This window comes from Lontra canadensis, unplaced genomic scaffold, assembly GCF_010015895.1.
Source record: "Lontra canadensis isolate GAN:19392208 unplaced genomic scaffold, GSC_riverotter_1.0 scaffold18, whole genome shotgun sequence".
NCBI classification, from domain to species: Eukaryota; Metazoa; Chordata; class Mammalia; order Carnivora; family Mustelidae; genus Lontra; species Lontra canadensis.
This window is the reverse complement of record NW_022631012.1, coordinates 2,728,632-2,735,432: the sequence shown is the minus strand read 5'-3', so window position 1 is coordinate 2,735,432 and position 6,801 is coordinate 2,728,632. Positions and strand designations below refer to the sequence as shown.

Sequence of the window (6,801 nt, the reverse complement as noted above, 5' to 3'; positions counted from 1 at the left end):
TAGTATTCTTGGCAATGTTATTGGACGGAAATGCCACAAATAAGGAGAATTTATCATATATAGGACATTTCATCATCTTGAGAAAGGGACACATGAGAGTTTAGAGGAAGATACTACTATATGTAAGTTTTTTAATGAGATACTATGCCCATCATATCCTCCCTTTTAAAAAAAAAATTATGACTTTTAATTGCTTTAAAAAAAAAAAGGCAGTCTTAGTTATTATTTTACCTGTTGGTAGGGTGTCACCTGTGGCTATTTCCCAATCTAAAGCTCAGCAGAGTGACTTGTTCAGAGTCCACTGGAAGCTAGCTGGTGGTCGTGGCACTTGAGTGCCCAGGAGTGCCCTGCAGTCTTCCAGACTGGCCACATCACTAATATGACAAGCACACTGCTACCTGCAGCAGGAAGAACATAAATGGGTCTAAATTCAAGCTTTACCCATTCATGCTTATACAATCTAGAATGAGTTATATACCTTTCTGAGTTTCTTTTTCTCTCTTCCTCTGTAAAATGAAGACAATAATACCAATTTACAAAGGAAATACTTTTCGTTACTGAAACCATTATCTAGAAACCCATAGCCATGGAAGAACCTCGGAGGTGAGATGGGTGGGGAACCAAGCCGCTCAGCATTTGCCCCAGCTCTGTCTTTCTGGGAGGTTGTCTCTCTTTTACTACCACGGCTAACATCTGGGATCTTCTCAGGCCTAACTTGTAATTTGTAATAGTTAAATCAGAAATCTGCAGTGTGTAAATGAGGCTTCCCTTATGCTTTTGTCTTTTCCATCCTTGTGTCCTTTTTAACTTTTTTTCCTTATTATTTAGTAAAGTTCCTTTAAAACCAGCAACCTAGAAAAAAAACAAAGTTCCCATTGTGCTAATGAATCTAATTTGGGATTTCTGGCCAGGTAAAGAATAGAGCTGGAAATAGAAGGTAGACATAATATTGAGGGTAGCAATGTTAATGGGGTGATGCCCAAGAAACATTAGGGAACAAAGTTGAATTTTTTCATTAGGCATAATTTCCTACTAGTAAGAGTACCCAAGTGGTTGTCACAGGGACTGGATATAACAATAGATATAAAAGTGTTCATTACAGTAATATGGCACATCCTTCTGAAACGTTTTGACAAGTTTAAATACGTACGCTAAAGTTAGATATTTTAAAAATTTTTTCATAAGAAACCAAATTGTACTAGAAAAAAGGAGAGTGATAAGATCATTTAAAAAAGTGATACTGATTCCATCCATTGAGTTCAAGACAGAGAAAGTAATATAATCATATAACTTCTTAATGAAATCTGTGGTGAGGATAATTATCCCTGTTTTACCAGAGGCAAAGAGATGTGTGCACATTTCCAAATCATGGGTAGAGTTTAAATTAGGACTGAAAACTTTCAGTTCCCATACATAACCAATGCTAAATGAAACTTGTTGTGTGAATTAATGTTGTTGGTTGAATTCTACTGCTCCCTCAAATATGTCACATTTCGTAATTTTTAAGTCTCAGAGAAATCTGTTTGTGCTCATTGCAAGACAATAAAGAAAAATACTTCTGCAAATAGTGTTAAATGACTCCTGCTGGCTGGTGGAATCAGGGAAAAGGGAATGTTAACCACCAATTTATTTCCCGATTCAGAAAATGACTCACTGTGGAACTTCGTGAACGTTGCTTAACCTTTCAGCATTCCAGTTTCTACAGCTGAGAAACAGGGATAGTATTTGTCCCACCTTAGAATGGTAAATGCTCTAAAAGAAAAAAAAAATTAATCTCATATCAAGGGACAGTAAAGCTGGTTTTTCATGTACTTGAGATATCACTGACACATTCACAAAACAGTTTCTGCCAAAGTTGTATGGTTAATGCTTCCAGATCACCTCCCTAAACACCACATTGTGCACTGAACTCTTTTTATCCTGCCCTGAATCAGAATGGTAATTGCCGTGGGGTGTGTTCAACATGACTGATGAGACGCATCCCGCAGCCTGTATCACCGCCTATGCCAGAGAGCTTTCCGCATGGTTGTCAGGGAAGACAAAACTCAACAGAAGGAGAAAGATCCATACGGTGGGAATAAACTTTCTCCTTGAATTTTGATTCTGGAAAATATGATGAAAATTATGAATGAGCCAATTTCATTTGCAGTCTTCCTGCCATAATGTACAACTGTTCTGTTTCCCTCATGTTCTGGATACCATAACTTAGGAATAAGATGAACATGTCCTCTCTTGCGCTTATTTTCTCCTTCCCTTCCTTATAAATTTGGCTTTCTTTTGTTTCTAAAGAACAATTATTTACAATAGTTAGCTCAGGATCTTCTGGTAGCTGTTGCTTGACAAATCGATATTTTTGCCCATTATTCTCCCAGCTGGGAATTATTGGAGTTCATGAAACTAAAGTCCCTGTATCCCTTCAACTTTTCTTCTTGATCATCTATTGCTTATATGGAGATTTGGAGTTTTAAGTGACAAATTCCAGCATACCTTAACTAGGTTGAGACAGAATGTTATTACCACCAAGAGACAACAAGCAGGCAGTAGCAAACCTCATGCTCTCTCCTTTGGCTAAAGTCCTCCTATATGGAGTGTAGAAATGACATCAAAAAATAGATGTATGGAATAGGTGCACACACACACATACACACACACACACACACACACAGCCAACAGGGCTGTCAAACACAACTGGACAACGTCAGGACTCCAAATTGAAAAGTAGTGGAGAGAAATAAGGCTGTTTAGAAAATAATTAAGATTTCACATTATGAAAGCAAAGCAGACTTTTCCAAATGTAAAGTTGTACTTTGAGAGGGAAAAGAATAGAGCGACTTTCTGAAACACCATGTACCCATTGCACAAAAGAATGTTTTCTAATTTTATATTGAGCTGCAATTTAATGCCACTGCTTTCAACGCACTGTGACTAGCCTTGTCTATAAAACTAGATTTGGATTTCGAAAATTTGGGTTCACAGCCCGTCCCTGCACGTCAAAGCAGAGTTGCTAATGTTCATATGTATGTGTCCTGAAGTGTGGATATCTAGGCATAAATGTTAAATCTAATATGTGACTAGAAGTAAATAAAATGGATGGTCATTGTATAGTGAGCACACTATCAAGGTATTTAGATGTTGTTAACATGACATAAAGTACCCAGAACACATAGACAAATCTTCAAGGGCAATGTTGTTCCATGCCAGGATTTTCCAACCTGTTTGTCTTAAAACATATGAGATATTATTTTGTACTGCCAAAAAGTTTCATGTTTTGAGAATTGCTGCTTACTATGTACACCCTTCTCTTGGAAACTCATAATATATATTAGTCTATTAAATAATCCAAAATTATGTAGAAGGCAGTAACTTTCTTTAACTCAGCCTTCCCCAGAATTACTTGACCAAGGACCGTCTTTTATATTTTTTATTTTTCTGGAAATATCTAATAGAAGCTCTCAGACCCTTCGAGATAGTTTAGAAAATATATTCTATAATTGAGATTTCAATCCCCTAAACGTAGGTTGAACTTCTGACTCTAGTCTTTCACTGGTGATTCCTTCAACACATTCTAAACTGTATTTTTAAATTTTAAATGCAACTAACTTCCCTATTAGCAGAGACCTATTTTAGGCGTGACCTGGGAAAGGATTAACTACAATTCCTTTTTCTTCTGAATCTTCCTTTAGAGAATTTGTGGGCAAGCAGTTTCCTCATTTTGATGGTGAGCAAGCAGAAAGTATTTGTGTAATTGAATAAGTGTATACCAATATCAGAAACTTCTATTTTCTACAATACAGAGTATTCCAAATGGCAAAAAAGAAAGACCTGATTAAGTTATTTTTTCCCTTCCTTTTTACATATTCTTTTAAAAGAGTATCTGCCAAAGACAAAAAGAAAAAGACATTGAGCGTCTCATCTGCTTATCAGGTTTATCTGCCAGTCCCGTGCTTTGAGCACAGAACTGTCCCAACCACACACGTGTCTCTGGAGATGTGAATTAACAGTGAATTTCGGCTGCAGGAGCTGGAACGTGGTCTAGCAATTCTCTTAAAATAATAAAAGAAAAGTACATAAAGTTCATACATACTTTCCTTGACGAATATTAGCATGTTTTGTTTTTCCTCTCCCCACTCCTTCCCCTAGTCCAATCTCTCCTTTTTCAGAATAACTGAGGTTTCTCTCTTAGTTTTGTTGTTAAGCATGAGTTTGCTTTCACTTTTTCAAACAGAATCATAGAATCTCAAAAGTCCATTTTCACATAAATTTTCCTCTTCCAAACTCAAATCCTTCCTTCCACAGATACATGCACTTTATTACATGACACTTGTGTATTTTGGAGGTATCTTCAGTGGAGTCGTGACGTTCTCAAGTGTTTCAGCCCCTATTTTATTTTATTTTTTTAAGATTTTATTTATTTATTTATTTATTTATTTATTTATATATTTATTTATTTATTAGCAGAGAGAAAGCACAAACAGGGGAAGCAGCAGAGGGAGAAGGGAGAAGCAGGCTCCCAGCTGAGCAGGGAGCCAGATGCAGAGCTTGATCCCAGGACCCTGGGATCATGACCCAAGCAGAGGGCAGACCTTAACCAACTAAGCCCCCCAGGCGCGCCTCAGTCCCTGTCTTAAAGGTGGAGGACAGAACATAGAGACCAGGTGACTTATGCGTTGTCATATAGTGAGTCACCAACTTCCCTGGAAGAAGGAGGCATTTTCTTTATCCATTCACACAAAACTTTTTTTCTTTTCCGTTTTTGCCATGAACTTTGTAACCATCGCCAAATATGTTTAGATGAGTTAGAGAAACACACACACATACGCACACACACACACACACATATGTCTTTGTAACACTGCAGCATTGTCCTTGAATTTTTATGATCATTCAGTTAGCATTTGTACCAGGTCAGTGCTAGTTTCCCTGTTATGCAAATCCACACCCATACTAAGAGACTCTAGGTTAGGAACACAGTGATAATATGACTACTTGGTTTCGGTGTTTGTGCATAAGAAGCCCCAGGTCATTTCCAGAAAAAAAATGAAAAGATTCAGAGGACAGCCTCACCAGTGAAAATGAGCACACTCCCCTTCCCCCCCGCACCCACTTCTCTCTCTCTCTCAGTAATGAAGAAAAAAAGCAACCATGAAAAAGGGTCAAGAGAATATGCAGTTATGGAATATCAACAATAGACAATGAATTAATTCTCCATTAAGTCAAGAAAGTTGTAAAGCTAAATTTTCGGTGCATTGAATAAGTGGCTTCATGAGAATTCTGGGTGCTTCGGGAGAGGGAGTACACCAAGATTAAGAGACATGTCATCTCCATGACAGCTAGGGCCACCCTGCCCCTTGAAATTTAGATGATGCTTGTGCAAAATCCCACAATTTCAAGGCCTGTATACTTCCAAGACTGCTCCTGTCATTTCCATGGAGTAAAACCTGCCTCTGTTTCTGGACTCATAGGAGCCTACTGTGACCCCTACTAAGCACAGAGATAATATTCAGCCCTTCTCAGATTTCCACCAAACACCTCCTCCCATAAGAGATGGATGGATGGGACCCAGCATATGGGTGGGGCTAAGGAGGAGTTTTTAATAGAGTTTACATTGAAGCAGTACAAATACTTCTAAATCAACTTTAAGAAGCCCCATTCTTAACTACTCAAAAATATCTTTTATCGTGCTCAGACCATCTCCTCCTCTGCGTCCCACCCTGCCCCAGTGCCCTTTCAGCCTTGTAGTTTCCAAACACTAAGTCACTCTTTTCCGTTTTTTGCACCAGTCTCACCCCACTGCCCGCCCCCTTCTCATAAGCCATAACAACGACTTTTCACTTCCTCAAGCTGAGGGGTTGAACCTTCTCTCAGATGCCCACCCACCCCCTCAGGGTCTCACTTTCTATTCCACGCAGCCCATGATGGGTTTTCCCTAAACAGTGGAGTTCTGGGGCCACCTCTCTACAGATGGAATGTCACCCATGTCACAGTTTCGGCCAGGGCCACTCACTATTTCTTCTCTCTCAGAGGCGATGCCACTTAAAGACAAATTTTGTGAAAAAGGTTTTCATCAAATTCAAGTGCTCAGTTAGAGTGAGACTTTATTCTTCCAAAATCTTGCAATTTTGTTGAATTAGGTGAGAATTGGGATAAGAAAACTTACCCCACAAGTGACTCAATTATCCCCACCAAGCACACTCGCTGCCCTGTAACACGGTCGCAAGATGGGGGTGGGAGGGTGTCGCAAGAGACCAGAAGGTCTGTAGCTATGTGCTCCAGGTGTGAATTCTGGCTCTGCTGTTGCTGTGCATCCTGGGGCAGTTCCTTAATCTCTAAGTACCTCAGTTTCTCCACCTGTAAAATAGTAGGAACTCCCCCCCCACCCTTGTCGTACAGACTAAATGAGTTAATATGTATGGAGCATTTTGAAAAATACTGGGCTGGCTTTGTTTTAATTTGGACACATGACAAAAGATTAGAGAAGGGCTGGGCAAAACAGAGACAGCAACAGAGCTCCTTTGGCAGAAGTTTTCCCCATGGGAGGTTAAAGAGATGGTTGATGTTACTATTGTAAGAGTTTGGAAAACTCCACTCAGGAATTAGTCCTTTGGCAGGTTATGTGGTTATAAACTTTTGTAGGTTGAAATCCTAGAGAAGAGCTAGGGGTCTCTCCAGCCCCAGTATTTTACAGCTGGACTTTTTTTTTTTTTTTTTTAATTAATAAACAAGGCTTTATTTTATGAACGAATTTGGGTATTTTCACAAAACTAGATCCCAGTTTCAATTGAAATGGGTTTCTATGCCTCT

At 39.0% G+C, this 6,801-nt stretch overlaps 1 long non-coding RNA gene across 1 annotated transcript; it reads right to left on the bottom strand.

Moving 5' to 3' along the window:
• Positions 1 to 339: 339 nt before the first annotated feature.
• Positions 340 to 6,222, bottom strand: LOC116869219. Its single transcript, XR_004382982.1, has 3 exons — positions 6,158 to 6,222; positions 1,655 to 1,752; positions 340 to 398 (listed from the first exon to the last, which is right to left on the bottom strand). It is a non-coding gene; the product is annotated as an uncharacterized LOC116869219 (long non-coding RNA).
• Between the last annotated feature and the right edge of the window lie 579 nt (positions 6,223 to 6,801).